We start from the raw sequence: 17,891 nt of genomic DNA, 5'->3' as shown, positions 1-17,891 counted from the left end.
ACATTGGCACCTTCGACATCTCACTTACCAATACATGGCTCCCTTCTTAGAATTCTTTGGTGATAATCTATTTTTTCGTTGAATTTTCCAAGTGTGGTCACATACAATTTTAGGGTTTCTATGGCTGAGAACAGTGAGAAAAATATGTACAGGGAGGCTCAACAATGAATCAGGGTTTTGAAAATTTTGTTCGTATACACTCTATCAATGAGAAAGAAGTTAGGACATGACCATACTCATGTTTTCTTTAAGATGGCCCCGTTTGAGGATAATTGTTGACATATTTTATGTTTTAGACTTGTATGAATTTGATTGATATGGTGACTATGATTTTTACCTCAAGGGAAAAACCCTTGTATACTCATGTAATAATTATATATATATTTTTAATATTTACAACTAGTTTTGGCCTTAGGCTGTATTCTTATTCCCTGTTTTTTCTTAGTTATAGTGTTATTTCTTTTGTTAAGCTCGAATGGGCATGTACTCAATTTTCGCTTGTGACAACACTAGAGAATTATTTGTATTAAATTTATTTTAATTAAGGGAATGTTTTCGGCTTCACCTAGGTCGACACTATTCCTTCATCAGAATGCTTCCGAAAATTGTTATATGATAGATTTATATTGCACTCGTCTTATTTATATAATTTCTTGTTATAATTCGGTGAATGGCCACTACCTTAACTTGTGATAAGTATTACTAATGGTTCATTATAGTTTTTAATATTTAATAGACTATAACCCTCTATTTATATTATTCTATGGTAAGTTATATTCACAGTTCTCTATTTCAGCTTCTCGTTAGTTGCCTCCATAGTGTAGTCGAAATCACAAAGAGAATAGTGATTTCCTTTCTATTTGATTAGAATGTTTAGATACAGTTTCTTTCTTTATTGTTCACAGTTTCATATTTCTTGTGTAGTTATTTTCTTTATTCTATGGATTTTAAGGCTCTGTTCCTGGGCTAAGTGGTCATCAATGGGTTCCAACCTAGAACTAACCATAAAACTAAAATTATAAATTATAAAGGCAATAGGGATTGTTTTCACGATAACCGGTCCCCACTGGTTCCAACCTGGAACTAACATTGTTGCACACCACATACAAAAAAAAGCAATGTATAATTATTCTTACCCTTTCCAAAGACCATTACAACACAATCTACTTAGCATAAATGTTTACTTTTGCCACTACAACCAATATAGAGAAAACATGTAGCAAACACAGAAAATTTCCAACAATACTTTTCCACATATCCATTCATTCCTTTCAACTTGATAGGCCAACAACAAAACCACATAAATATTTTACATAAGCAGTTTCTAGAAGTAATTTACATAAAGACATAATTTGTAGAAAATTTCTACCAACATATACAAAAATACTTATATGTTTAGGTTTAGGTAGTGAAGGGATTCAACAAGGAGAAAGACCACTCCTCCTAACCAATGAGAATGGAAATCATGTTTGATCCCCCCCCGGAGACTTTTTAATTTAGATAGAAGTTGATAGATAATAACATAGAAATGTCTATTCTTAGGCATCAAGACCACACCAGTCTAGCCAAAGACTCAAAAACTCACAAATATGTCTTAGAGTTTCCACTGGCCACCAACCAACTCAATAATCCCCTAATTGGAAGCATTCTGACTCCCTTAATAACATCATATCTTGGTGTCCCAAGATTATAGCTTTATTATCCTCTCTTTGACCTCCTCCAACTAGGTATCAAGTCTTCAAGTTTGCCTCAAGTTTTCTTTCCTCTCATCCTCTTGGTCTCCTTGTCCCAATTGATATTATTTATCTCTAGGGAGAGGAATAATTGTCTTCTAACTATTTTGTAAATGAAAAATTTCATCTAGGGTATTTTCCCATGATTTCCAAGACTTTTCATAACCTTTTTAGAATAAATTAAAATAAAATTTAAACATTAACGTTTTCCACTAGGCTTTCCACTTAGCCCATGATTTACCAAGTCTTTGCACAAAAAGTAATTAAAATAGTTAGAAGACATCACAACCCATCAAGAATATGATGAGGTTCGATAGGAACACTCCATTTGGTTCGACCTACATACAGAATCATTACAGTGGTAATTGGTTTCCATCAATCATTATTTAATAATATATATATATATATATATATATATATATATATATATATATATATATATATATATATATATATATTAAATTTATTACAGACACAAATAGTTTTTATTTATGTACTCGGAAAGGGTTATCAACATGCATCACAACCCATCAATGGTTATTAACCTACACTCACTAAGATTAGCAACATCATTGTAAATTCATCAACAATAACAATAAATCCCTTTTTTATTTCTTTTTTACTTACCCAGTAGCTAAGCCAATCGACAAGGACCCCAACATATGGTCCCATTGTAAATTTCAACCCACGGAAGTACCAATTCCATTTGCACTACCTTCATATTTGTAATAATATTTCAGAAACCATTTTTTTTTTTTTTTATCTTTTATGATAGATTGCAACTAGTGTATTATTTTATTACATATCATTACTATGATTTCATCTTAGTTCAAACGTTGCATATTTGTTATACATACATGAGTTAAAGTTCATGATAATTTCCTCCTTCTGCCATGTTCAAGATGGGTATATTGTTGTCTACTTGTCCAAGTAACTTAGTTATGCTTGTCTAGGTCTACTTGGCTATTTTCTTTTAGTGCAACCAAGAGTCTCCTTTGCAACATTCCTTGAATTTTAGCCTTTGTCATCCTACATTATAGGTATTTTATTAAAGTTATGCGCAATTTTACTTTTGAGTACAGTCAGGAGAGTTCTCCCTTTTTCTATTTTATGCATATTGACAGTCTCACACTCACTATATTACTATAGCATAGTTCTTTTCCTTATGCTCTAGTTCACAAAATTTTAATTACTTCATTCAATAGAAAATTAAGTACATTTGACATGTAAATTCTGGTGGAATATTCATAGACAATCATTTTATCCCAATCATAAGAATAACTAATTAGCTTACTATACCACTGACACAACAATCCTACATTTTATCATCGCATATTTTTTTTTTAACGTTCAAGAAATATTTTTCCTTACCATGTCCCCATGAAGCCACGTAAGCAATGATCTATTCTTTAAGAACCATATTAATTTCATGATATCAAAAATGCCACCACAAAACATTATCGTGTTTTAGGACAACTACTTCAACTTACCATTTTCACGGTAATATTATCTTGTCCTCTCTACAAGTGGACCCAGTCATGTCCACATTAATTATCCATGAGTTATTTCATGCAAAAATCAAGCTTTTATAGTTTAATTGGTTTTCTTTATTTTATTCATTTTATTTTGATCTTTCCCAATATATTATAGAGTCTAAAAGAAAAAGGTAATATTAAAAGAAACCACTATGACAATTCAAGCACATAGCATAGAGTAGTATGAGCATGTTTAAATCAACAAAAGAAACATAGTTACCCATCCAACGAGAAAATGACCTAGTACCCATTTTTTTGAGGTAGTAAAAAATCACTCGATTTTGAAAAATGGTGATTCAAAATACACCTTTTTTTTTGGAGCATATTTTTGCTATTTTAAATTTTATGATGTATCAAGTATGAACATTTTTTTTAAATGTTAGTGATTTTCATGTTGATTTTGAAGAGTCTTGATGCAGCATCAACACATTTTTTGGAGGGCTTATTTTTGACACTATAATTTTTTTTATGTATCAAGTGTGAACATTTTTTTTGTTAGTGATTTTCATCTTGATTTTGAAAAGTGTTGATGAGCATCAACCCTTTTTGTTTAAAGGGCTTAGTTTTTACACTTTAAATTTTCTAATGAATTAAGTGTGAATATTTTCTTAAAATGTTGGTGATTTTCATGTTACTAAAAAAAACCACGAGAAAAAAAAAATCAAATACTATATATATATATATATATATATATATATATATATAAACAAGAAAACTATAAAAATGTAAAAAAAAATCAAAATTAACTCATAAAAATAAAATAATTCAATAAAAAATTAATGAAATATATATATATATATATATATATATATATATAATTTAAAGAAAAACAAATTAAATAAATCAAAAAATCTAAAAACATTTTTTTAGTTAGAAAAAACAAATAAAAAATAAAAACCTCATTAGAAAAAAAATATAAAATAATTAACAAAAAATAAAGAAAAAAGAAAAAAGAAAAAAAAAACAATTAAAATAAAAGATTAAAAAGTATTTAAATTAAATAATTTATATAAACAAAATAAAAAATACAAAATAAAATAAAATAAAAATTTAAGAATTGTTTTGTTTTTTGTTTTTGTTTTTGTTTTGTTTTTTGTTTTTTTGTTTTTTAATTAAAATTATAAAAATAAAAAAATAACATAAAATAAAAAAAAAAACTAAGCTAAAACTAAAAAAACTAAATTTAGAAATAAAAAATAAAACAATTAAAAAAAACAATTAAGGAAAAAAAAATGATATATATATATATATAACAAAAAATAAAAATAGCCCCACCCCTTCCTCCTCCTCCCCCGAAAGCCCCGACATCCCTCACCGCTCTCTGCACCCCACCGTTGCCCACTCAGCCGACGCCCCGTGACCCCCTCCCTCCCGCTTCCTTCCCCCTGACCCACTATGACAATTCAAGCACACAAAGTAGAGTAGTATGAGCATGTTTACATCAACAAAAGAAACATAGTTATCGATAAAACAAGGAAATGACCTAGTACCCATTTTCTTGAGGTAGCAAAAAAACACTCGATTTTGAAAAATGGTGCTTCAGAATACGTCTTTTTTTTTTGAGCATATTTTTGCCACTTTAAATTTTTGTATGTATAAAGTATGAACATTTTTGTTAAGTGTTAGTGATTTTCATGCAGCATAACACATTTTTTTAGAGGGCTTATTAGTGACAATTTAATTTTTTCTTATGTATTAAGTGTAAACATTTTCCTTTTAGTGATTTTCATCTTGATTTTGAAAAGTATTGATGAGCATCAACCCTTTTTGTTTAAAGGGCTTGGTTTTTACACTTTAAATTTTCTAATGAATTAAGTGTGAATATTTTTTTTAAATGTTGGTGATTTTTATGTTACTAATAAAACATAACAAAAACAACAAAAATCCTATAAAAATTATAAAAAAACCAAAATTAACTTGTAAAAATAAAAAATGTTGAGTAAAAAATTAATGGCAAAAAACAATAAATAAATTAAAAATATCAAAAAATAAATTAAAAATGATTTAAAAAAAAAAATAGTTTTTAAAGTTAGAAAAACAAATAAAAAACAAAAACCTCATTAGAAAAGAAAACTTAAAATAATTTCCAAAAAAAAAAAAAAAGAATTTAAATTAAAATGAAAAAAATTAAATCTAGAAATAAAGAATAAAATAGCAAAAAAAAAACATTTTAAAAAAATCTATTAAAAAAAAACAAACAAATTTTATATATATATGAGGGGGTGGGGCTATTTTTTTTTTATTTTATGTTTTTTCTTTCTTTCTTATATATATATATATATATATATATATTAGAAAAAACAATTTAAACAAAAAACATAAAAATTAAAAATAAAAATAGCCCCACCCCCTCCTCCTCCCCGGAACCCCGCACCCCCCCTCCCGGACCTCCCTCACCATCCTCCCCTCCCCACCGTCGCCCAACCCCCTGATGCCCCGTGAACCCCCTTGCTCCCCCTTGCTCCCCCTTCGTCCCCCGTGACCCTCGCCTCTCCCCTTTTTTGGCCATCCCGTCTTGATACCCCCCATCCCCCTCTCCCTTGCCCTCGTCCCTTCTCTCCTCCCTCACCCCACTCCCCTCTCCCCTCCCATTCCCCCTCTGTCCCCCCTTCCCCAACTCCACCCTCAACCCCCTCCCCTCCTCACCTGGGCCCCCAGCTAGTGGCTTGAGGCTGCAAGCCAATTCCTAGAATCAACGTGCAACCTCTAGGCACTAGCTAGGGGCCCAGGTGGGGAGGGGAGGGCGAGGGGGGAGGGACGGGGAGGGGTGAGGGAGAAGAGGGGCCCAGGGGTAGGGGAAGGGAGGGTGGGGGGAGGCCCGAGGGGAGAGGTGTGTGGGAGGGGAGAGGTGCAAGGGTCGGGAAGGGAGGATGGTAAGGGAGGGCAGGAGGAGGCCCAACGGGTGGGCTCGGTTCTTTTTTAATTGTTTTTGTTATTATTTTTAATTGTTTTTTTCTTAATGAGAGATTTTTCAGCATAAATCACATGATATTTCTTTTATCGATGAGTTTCGAACCAACCAGTGTGATTCATCGTCAGGACAAGTTGAAAAATCAGATCCGAATTGCATGTTAAATAACCATAGCAGAATCTCCAATGGCTATAATCCCTGACCAGACAACGACTATATTGACTAACTAACGGCTATATTGACCCACTAACTGCTCTATTTAACCAGAGATCACTTAGTAGGACCAGACTTAGAAAAAGAAGAAAAAAATAATAATAATAAATAAATAAATAAATAATAAAATAAATGAATAAATAAATAAATAAAATAAAATAAAATAAACTAATTAATAGGTAATAATACTACTAAAAGGTATATATATACTCTCTTTTATATATATATATATATAAAAGAAAGAGAGTATAACTCATTAATATATTATTTTAATTTCATTTATTTTATTTTTATTTTCTTTTATTATATTTTGATTTTAATTTAATTATTTTATTTATATTAATATTAATATTATTTATTTATTTATTTAATTTTTTTTTAATTATTTTCATTTAGTTTTTATTTATATTTTTAAATTTTTAAGTTTTTTTAATTATTTATTTATTTTTTTAATTTGTCTTCAATTTTTATTTTGTTTTTGGTTGTTTGTTTGTTTTTATAATTTTTAAATTTAAATATTTTTTATTTTATTTTTTATTTTTTGGCATAATTTAAATTTTATAATATAATTTTTTTAATTTATAATTTATAATTTTTAAAATTTAAATATAAAAAAAAAATATTTATTTTTAATTGTTTTGGATTATTTATTTTATTTTATTTTTATTTTTAATTTTTTTTATTTAATTTGATTTATTCGTAATTATTTGATATTTTTTTTTAATTTTGGTTTTTATTTTTCATTCTTTATTTAGAAAAATGGTTTTTTTTTTTAATTTACTTTTTATTTTGATTTATTTACTTTTTATTTAAATTTATCATTTTTACTTCAAAAGGTGGAAAAACCTATCAAACTCAGTTTGTCAAACCAACATTGAGGACAGCCAGAGGGATGCTATCCGCGAATGTCAGTTGACACATCACTTTTATCAAGGAAAACCAAGCCACCTGAAATAACCCGCTGGTGGTCCGTAAGGGAGCAGACTTTCACTCCTGCCAGATGCCTCTGGGTCTTGGGCCGTTAACCTGTTTCCTTACGTCCGAGGAAGACGAGCTCTTAGCCAAGCAGAAGCAGTTTTAGGGCATACTCCATGCCCAAATTTATCATTTTTACATGTTAATTATGATTTTTTTTTTTTTTTTTGGTGTTTTATGTTTTTTTTGTTCATTTAATTTCTTTTTATATATTTTATGAATTTTCTTTTTATCATGAATCGACCCCTTGCCACCTCTTGCTGGATAAGCAGCCTCAGGGTGGCCAGGATATATATATATATATATAAATTTTCTTTGATCTTGTACTTTATTTTTGTAATTTTTTTATTTGTTTTTGTTTGTTTTTTATTTTTATATTTTTTTATTTTTTATTGGGTTTTATTTTATTTTACTTGTTTTTATTTTTTAAAAATTTTACATGGTCTGGTTAGATTCTTTTATATATATTAGTTATAATTTTTTTATTTAGTTTTAAATTTAATTTTTTAACATTTTAGGGTTTTTTTTTTTAATTCTTCTATTTTATTTTTTTTAATTTAAATATTTTTAATTTTAATTTTAAATTTAATATATATATATATTTTTTTATATTATGGTTTTGAATTTATATTTTTTTTTAAATGAGACAACATGATCATCTAGATCCCGAGTGCTGATAATGAGACCGGAATCCCCACCGTGACATACCGGGCATAGAGTGTGACTATTCTCATCTTCTGGTTCTTCTGAACTGCCTTGGCAACGGAGGCCGGAAGCTCATCTTCAGTGGAAGGATACACGACTTGGGCAGCACTGCAGGTACTTCTGTCTGGAAAGACACCATAAGCATTTGAAACCGTGCAGTTGCTAAATCCACCACAACATTCAACCACGCTAACGGGAGGGCCACAATTCGCGATCCAGGCCAAGAGGAACAAAGCAGAAAAGATCAAAATAGCTGCCTGAAATTCCGTCGGACACCGGAACCCAAATTGACTATCGCGGGGGTGCGCAAAACAATCTCTTACATTATTTTTTTTCTTTGATATATTTCGATTTCTGGAGAATTTTTATTTCATGAGTCTTTTAAAAAGATTTAATTGAGCATATAACATTTTAAATATTAATAACACAAAAATATTTTTATATAAACCTGGAAAATGCATTATATACACATATATATATATATTTAATTTTTAAATATGATTAATACATTAATATGTAAAATATAAATTAAAAATAAAATAATATATATACATATATATATTTAGCATATTTTGTTATATGTATTATTGGAAAATTTTTAATTTATTAATAAGTTTAAAAAAAAGATTTGATGTGATATATAACATTTTAAATATTAATAACAAAAAATATCTATATATTTATATATAAACATGTAAAATGCATTAATTATATATATGATTTTTAGTTTTAAATATAATTGATACATTAACATTTTTAATATGTAAAATACAAATTAAAAATAAAATATTTCATATATATATATATATATATATATATATATAATTTAATTATATGTAATATATATTTATATATATATATTATTTCAAAAATTTGATTAATAAAATTTTCAAAAATATTTGAAATATATAATTTTAAATATTAATAGCAAAAATATATTTATATAAAAACATGTAAAATGCGTTATATATATGATTTTTACTTTTGAATATGATTAGTGCATTAACATTTTAATATGTAAAATATAAATTAAAAATAAAATATTTTAATTTTATATATATTGAAAATTATTATATTTAATAGGCAACCTTTTAAATATTACTATCATAGAGTAAATTAAATAAAATTTGTAAAATATAAATATAGATTTTTTAAAATAAGTTCGATTTGATACGTAAAAATTATATATGTATATATATATATTATATGGAGAAAATTTTTTGTGGATACTTCACGTATTAATATATATATAAATTATATGGAGAATTTTTTCGGTGGATACTTCCAAATATAATTGGAATATATATATTACTTCAAAATGTGATTGTGAATGTATTGACATTTTAATTATATACATATAATTTTAATATAGATTTTATAATAGAATTTTTATTGTATTAATTTTTTTTTAAAGATTTATAATTCATTTACATTTGAATATGGAGTTGACATATAACATTTTAAAAGAGATATATGGAGAATTTTTTTTGTACTTCCAAATATGATTGGAGCATTTAAGTCTTTTCGGAGACATCCGATAAAATTGGAACTATACAGAGAAGATTAGCATGGCCCCTGCCCAAGGATGACACACACAAATCGAGAAATGGTCCAAATTTTTCAGTGGGAAAAATGATTGGAGCATTTAAGAATATTTTGATGTGTAGACTATGAATCATAAATAGAGTAGTTATATATATAACATTTTGTTAGTGGGTTGCTCAAAATCAACATAGATCTATTTTATCTTCAAATTTACCAAGAATATGATAGAAATTAAGTATTCTAATGTGCAAACCTTTGCTTAAATTTTAGATTAAAAAAAGTTTGCATCTTGAGATATTTGATCCGTATAAACACACGATAAATCCACACTTAAAATAAATCTATATTGATTTTAATAAATATATATATATATTTTAATTTAGTTTTCAAATTATATATATATATATATATATATATATTAATTTTATTTTAATTTTTTTTTAAATTACCTTTATTCAAACAATTTAAAATTTAGCCCAAAAAATATATAAATTTTTAAAAATAAATTAAAAGAAAGAAATATCCATTTATTTATGGTTTATTTATTTATAATATGAATTGTTTTTAATTAATTTTAAATTATTTTTACTATTAAAAATCGTGTAAATTTTATTTTTATTAAATATTTTTTGAAATAAATAAATTGATATTTTTAAAATTCAAAATTTTATTTGATTTAATTTTAAAATAATATATTTTAACTTATTAAAAATATTATTGTGATTCTTTTTAAGTATGAAATAATTAACATAAAAAATATTTAATATTGTAATATACTTAGCAAAATTTTAATGAAATTATTATGATCATGTAAATGTGTCATGTTTAATTTGGGTTCTTTCAAAGGGTTTGATTGTATTATTGTTGGCCATTTGGTGGTTGTGTTAGTGTTGGCATTGATGTCAACGAAGGTCAGCATGATGATTGGGTGTTAGGAAGGAATCCCATGGTTGTTGGAGTACTTTGTATAAAATCATAATAGTAACAGGCTTACTGGAAAATGCATAAAATGATGACTACATTGATGGAGTAGATGGAATTCCATGGAAGTTGCATGCTTCATGTAGAGAACCATCACAATAAAAGGCTTACTGAAGAAGCCATAAAATGATCACTATGGTGGTTGAGAGTTCAGTTTTCCAAGTGTGGCAGAGAGTTTTTAGCCATCTCACAAGCTAGAAAATGGACTCAAATCCTACATCAGACCTAATCCAACGAAAATTTCTTTGGAAGAGTTTTCCAATGATATGTGGAAGTCTAAAAATGGACTCCTAGATCAAAGATATGGTCTACAGAAATCCAAGGATTAGAAGCCTTAAGAAGGATGAGACATCAGAACCATGGAGATGAGCTCATCAAAACATCGGGACATCAACATATCAAATATCCAAATATCGGAACTTCTTAAGGGAGGAACCTTTATAAGTTACAATATATGATAGTTCCAATATTACTGAAAAGTGCTAAGGAATGTTGAAGAAAATTAACAAAGGATCTTATTGCAAAACCAAGCTTTGACAAGCCCTCTTCTCTCTCCTCTGGTAGGACATGGTGGCATAAGATTGGCTCTGAGATGCTGCAGTGGCCTCTAACGTCAAAATGACGTGGAATTGAGATATGACACATGGCACACAGTTTCAACATTATTGGGCGGCTTAATTGACCAAATCTGAGTGACACGTGTCACCACATGGAGTAATGGCATCATATTGGAGGTCAACATATTGGATGATGAAGACATCATAACATAAGTGCATATGGCTTTTGGAAAAGTTACGATGGAAGGGGCTACAAGTATTGGGTTGACACTTGGTCATGAGAGTTTGAAGAACTAAGGGTGGAAATAAGTTATCAACAAAAGTTTGGCCCTTGGTAGTGTTGTTGTAAAACACAACCCCCCCTTTTTTCACTTTTAAATCTCACATGGGGCCCTTTTTAACTGATCGTTTGGTGATATTATTATTGGATTTTAAGAATGTGGATGGCGTAAATGAGTTCAACTTGTCGTTATATGTCTATCTAAATTTGTTCGACCTCATTTGGATTAATTGTTTGCAAAATTTTCTTGTTTGAAGATTGGATGTGTTTGAAAGAAGTTATCAACAGAAGTTTGGCCCTTGGTAGTGTTGCAGTAAAACACAACCCCCCCATTTTTCGCTTTTAAATCTCACATGGGGACCCTTTTAACTGATCATTTGGTGATATTATTATTGGATTTTAAGAATGTGGATGGCGTAAATAAGTTCAACTTGTCCTTATATGTCTATCTAAATTTGTTCGACCTCATTTGGATTAATTGTTTGCGAACTTTTCTTGTTTGAAGATTGGATGTGTTTTAGCTACTTGAGTTTGTGACTTTTTCATGGGTTGATCATGTATTTGTTGTTGCAATAGGCTCCTTATGTGATTGGTGATTATCTTTTGCATTCACGATGGCATTCTCTTGATGACCATAAAAAAACAATGTGACACCTTTGATTGCCACATCCCCTTACTTTTCACGATGTGTCACATTGGTTGTTTGTCTTCGCTCAACACACAGCTACATCAAATGGGTGAATCATTAGACATTATAAATAAAATACAAAAAACATTGTGTAAATAAAAACATATATTATAGATATTTATATATTGAATCCATATAAATAATATTATGTATTAAAATATATTGTGAATAATAAAATATTGAAAACTACATAAATTGTATATTTTGTAATAAAATTATTATATAAAATTAACCTTTTCACCACATTCAACACAACAACGAATGTAAAAGTAGTGGCTTGAGACGTTGCATATAACTAGAACTTTGCACATTGGTTATTTATGTGCTCATATGGTTACAAAAAATGATGACAACAGTTCACTAGATGTCCATGAAATTTTATAACAAAGTTTGCTCCACATGGCTACAAAAAAAAATGATAACACGAATTTATATATAACTATTTCATGAAATAGGCATTGGAATTTGCCAAAGAAGAAAGAAAACATAACATAGATTTCTAATTAAAATAAAGCTTTGGGATGGTTTGTCACACAAATATAACCATGATTTTCGCAACAAAATTGTGATTGTAATTATACCAAATTACAAATGTAATATTTGCCAATTATTTGAGAAATCTGTCATGAGGATCACAAAATTAAAAAGAATAATTGTGCAATTAAATAAAACAAATCTAATCCAATCTTTAGTTAAGCATATCATTACTATTTAATTTCCCTTAAATTCTAGACTGAAGATCTTAACATTCGAACCGTGGTTCCAGATAGAAATTTTATGAAGTTTCGATATGTTGTTGCAATGAAAAAAGGAAAGAAGCCACTCACTATAATTATTAAAGGTTCGACGGGCATCCATGTAATCATAATGATATAAAATAAATCAAACAAGATTTGATTCAAGAGATACAGTACGAAATTCGAGGCATCATATTAAATATGAGAATCTCGTTAGAGAGCTTGCGGCAAGTGAATACCAAATCCAAGAATAAATGCTGCAAACAAACTATTGATGATCTGTGTCGTTATGTTGTTTGCAGGCAAGCAAATTGCGAAGAAGGAATATAAAGATCACATGATGATCTCCATGCTCTGGACCATAACAACTTAATGTAGAAATCAACGCTGAGAAATAGAAGGGATTCACCAGCGCTCGGAATGGAGAAAGATACCACCAATCATAGATAATCTGAAGAATTCATCGACCATTTTTTCATCGAATTTGTTGCAGGACTCTCGAGGAAATGGTTGTATTAGTTGAGAAGACTTATGAACAGAGGAGAGAGTGGGAAGAGATTGGTCTTCACACTATAAATCGGACCATAGCACAACACCATGAATAGGGACTTGGACACAACGTAGGACAGGAGGCCGATTCAGATTCAAGCACAGGAGGGTCACGTTCCAGCATAGGGGATTCTCTGCTATGATTCAATTTGTACTTATGCACTTCTGTTTTGTACAGAGAGCGATTGCAGAGATTGAAAGAGGGTTTTTGGCCCTATTTTATTGCTTAGCATTATTGCATGCAGTAAGATCATAAGTCTCAAATTTTTAAGGACTGCATATTGGGTAAAAAGATTTGGCATTGTTTAAATGAATTTACATTCATGTGTACTATTACTGGAATGCTGAATTTTTATTTTTATTTTTGTCCAAGTTTTGTAATTGATTTCGAAAATAGTATTTCTTGTTGATATCTAACACTATTGTTGGTTCAGTTTTGATATGTTATTGAAGCTTTACAAGAGCTATCTTCAAGAGGTAGAACGAGATTGAATTTATAATAAATGATAACTATTTATCATTTAATCGCAAATGTATTTTGCTTTTTATTCCATTAATTAATATGAACTATTTGTTTTAGTTAATGGAAATCACATGGTGAATTCACTCATAAACCAGTCCTTCTTGTAGAAATTTTGAATAATATAACACTTATTCACAAAGATTATCCTGATTATACACTATATGTGGAATGCATGCATAATACATAACCTCCTCTACGTTGATCATCAATTTGTGGAATTAAAAACACAATCGCATGTGCACATTGAAACATCAATCACACATATCAACACAGTATGTACTGGGGAAAGCATACAGCTGAAAACCCCCAACTATCTGTATATTATAATGATAGAGAACATGTAATAATACATAGTACAATACTCTTTACAAGTACTCAATATTATCTCCACCTGCTACACACAAACTAGCTCAGATCTGAATCAAGTCACAGGTTCAAATCTCCTCCATTGTTTGCCTGCCTCTACTGCGCAATCCAAGTTGAGAATTAGGAATGATCCAAGCTCGTTTTCCCTTGGCTTGTACTGCGCAATCCTCACTGGCAATCTCAATCAATGATTGTGCAAATCTCATGCACAACTATAGTCACAACTAATAGTAGTCTCACCCTTTCACCCACTTCTAACACTTATCTCCACTGAACTATCCATGCACTGAGTTAACTGATGTATTCTTTAGTTGATTTATGAGTTAATAATTAGTGAATTAATTAATAATTAATTCACACCACTCATCACTAGTGTATTTGTCAGTTAGATTAAATACAACTAGTTCAACTAAGTCAAACTGAACACAACTCCATCAACTCCTCAATCAACTCCACCAAACTCAATCACTTGAGTTCTAACTAAAGTCCATCATACAATAGCTCAACTAACCCATAAGAAAAGCATATTTCCTTCTGGCAGTTGCATGTGCCACATCCGTAGCTCGAACTGAAGTGCTGCAAGAGGATAAGATAATGTTTATAGTCCAAATATTATTAAGAGCTAATAATATTCGACTGTTCTATTTTTAGACTGGCAGTCTAAAAATAGACTCCACCCATATGTCTAAAAATAGAAGTCCATCTATTTTTACCAACATGACCAATCATCCATAAATAGCATCTTGCAACTCATAGACCATGATCCATATGTCTAAAAGTAGACATAGTCTAAAAATAGACTTTGCGCCAAAAATAGCCTGCGGGCCCACTTAGTGAAGGCGACTTCTTTTCACTAAGCTCCATCATCTTGTTGCATTTTCAACACTCCCTCTCAACAAGATATGGATTATCTGCAACCCCTATCCTGCCTCTGTGGTATTCGAATTTTCTCCTGGTGAGTGCCTTCATCAAGATATAAACATCCTGATCCTTCGTGGGAATGTGAAAGTAACATGATTCTCCGCTGCACACAATCTCTGATATGATGGTACTTGATGTCGATGTGCTTGGATCTATCATGAAATACTGGATTAGCTGAGAGTTTAATGCAACTCTGGTTATCACAATAAGTCACAGTAGGCTCCACGTGTGACTCGAACAACTCGACCAGGATCTTCCTCATCCATATAGCCTCGCATGCAGCCAAACTTGCTGCCATAGACTCAGCCTCTACTGAACTGAGTGCCACAGATCTCTGCTTCCTGCTGTACCAAGAAACTGCTGTCGACCCAATACTGAAGATCCCTCCAGATGTGCTCTTTCTGTCCGTTGGGCTCCCTGCCCAATCTGCATCCGTGAAGCCACATAGCTTCACCTCATCCTCCTGTCTGTACCACAATCCATATCCCGTTGTGCCTCTGAGATAATGCAATACATGCTTGCCTGCCTTCCAGAAGAGCTTGGTGGGCTTAACCATTGCTTGTGAAAGCTGGTTAATAGCATAGCATATATTGGGTCGTGTATTGACCAGATACATAAGCGACCCCACCAACTATCGATAAGCAGTGGCATCCACTACCTCTGATGAAGTAGCATCCTCCTTCCTCCAACCTCCAGGAACAGGAGTATCAACAGGCTTGCAGCCATGCATGTTGAACTTCTCCAGTATCTCAAGGGCATACTTACCCTGAGAAACAAATAGTCCATCACTACACTGTCAAATTTCCAATCCCAGGAAATAATGAAGGAGGCCCAAGTCCTTCATCTCAAACTCTCTAGCAACAACTCATCTCTCGTCAAAATCAAATCATCTACATAAAGTACAATGATAAGCAACTTACCCTCCACCAAAATCTGGTATAGGTTAGGATCTGCCTCACTCTTGGAGAATCCAAGTCCGGTGAAATAACTGTCTATCCGTGTGTACCATGCATGAGGTGCTTGTTTCAACCCATACAATGCTCTCTTGAGGCTGCACACATGTGACTCACTGTTGAAGATCTCGAAACCTTCGGGCTGCTCTATGTACACCTCCTCCTCAATGACTCCATTGAGGAACGAAGTCTTCACATCCATCTGATGAATGTGCCACCCCATCTGCGCTAAGAGAGCAAGAATCATCTGTATGGAAGAATACCTTGCGACAGGTGCAAAGGTCTCCTCATAATCGATCCCCTCTATCTGTGAGAAACCTCGGGCAACAAATCTTGACTTGTACTTCTCCACACTCCCGTCAGCTGCCTGCTTCACTTTGTAGATCCATCTCGAACCCACCACTGATTTCCCCTCCGGTCTTGGGACAATCACCCATGCACTGTTTCTGACAATCAAATCATACTCTTCCACCATGGCATCTACCCATGCAGGATCCTCCACAGCTTCCTCGAAAGAGGATGGCTCAGTCATGACACATTTGCTCACAAGAGCCATGTATCCAGTGTACCGATCAGGTGACTGTCTCTATCTGCACTATCCTGTAGGTGGTCCTACAACCTTCTCTGCATCTTGAGCCAGTCGCTTAGCTTCTGTAGTGTGCTTTCGCTCTCTGATGGTTGGCGCTGCATGAGTGGTCTTTTCTACTCCATGAACTTCATCTTGTGGCTGATCCACATCCTGAAGCTCATCCTTAGGAACTAATAGCTCCTCATCTGCATGCAAGTGTGGCTCCCTCTCAAGTGAACACTTCATGGCTTTCTCCTCCTGAAATTTGATATCCCGTCACACAACAGTCTTGTGATTGTCTGGTAAATACACATGATAGTTGTGGGGCGTATCAATGTACCCCACAAATATCCCAACCTCTGCGGTCGGCTCCAGCTTCTTCCTGGCATCTTTCGTCACATGCATGTAAACAGGAGAACCAAAAATCCTCAAATGGGAAATATTAGGCCTCTTACCAGAATAAGCCTCCTCGGGTGTGCTCATGCCAAGTATCTTGTGAGTACAACGGTTCTACACATATACTGTAGTATTGCATGCCTCCACCCACAAGTGAAGGAATAGGCCCTGATCATGCAACATCGCCTGTGCAGCACCCACGGTCATTCTGTTCTTCCGCTCAGCAACCCTGTTCTACTGTGGGTTATGGGGAGCTATGAGCTCTCTTCGAATCCCTTTTGCGCTGCAGAAGTCCTTGAACTCGCCAGAGATGAATTCACCACCATTGTCGCTCCTAAGAGCCTTCACCTTCTTCCCCGATTCATTCTTGACCAGTGCTTTGAACTTATAGAACTTTGAGTATGTATCGCTCTTCTTCTACATGAAGAAGATCCAACACTTTCAAGAGAAATCATAAACAAAGATCACATAGTACTTGTGCTTTGCTGTCGAAGCTACTGAGAAAGGTCCACACACGTCTGTGTGTATTCTCTCAAGGATCGCCGTGGCACAACTATCCTTCTCGTGAAAGGTGGTTTTCACAAATTTTCCCAAAGTACACCCTTTGCACTGATCTGACTGTGCAAGAGTGCCTTTAGGAAGCCCAGTAGAAATCTGCTGCAGTATCTTCAAGGCTCCATGGTGAAGGTGGCCCAATCTCTAGTGCCACAGCTCGCCATCATCCCGGCTCACCAATCCTACTACCTTGCATGCCA

At 31.9% G+C, this 17,891-nt stretch overlaps 1 non-coding gene across 1 annotated transcript; it reads left to right on the top strand.

Annotated features, from left to right (window-relative positions):
- The first annotated feature begins 9,590 nt into the window (after nucleotides 1-9,590).
- LOC149177635 (U6 spliceosomal RNA) lies at nucleotides 9,591-9,693 on the top strand. Its single transcript, XR_016258948.1, has one exon. It is a non-coding gene; the product is annotated as a U6 spliceosomal RNA (small nuclear RNA).
- The last annotated feature ends 8,198 nt before the right edge of the window (nucleotides 9,694-17,891 follow it).

The sequence above is a fragment of the Pinus tabuliformis genome, chromosome 4_1 (genome assembly GCF_031772625.1).
Source record: "Pinus tabuliformis cultivar Carrire ecotype Pingquan chromosome 4_1, CPIR1, whole genome shotgun sequence".
In the NCBI taxonomy this organism is placed as follows: Eukaryota; Viridiplantae; Streptophyta; class Pinopsida; order Pinales; family Pinaceae; genus Pinus; species Pinus tabuliformis.
This window is presented reverse-complemented; position numbering and strand designations above follow the sequence as displayed.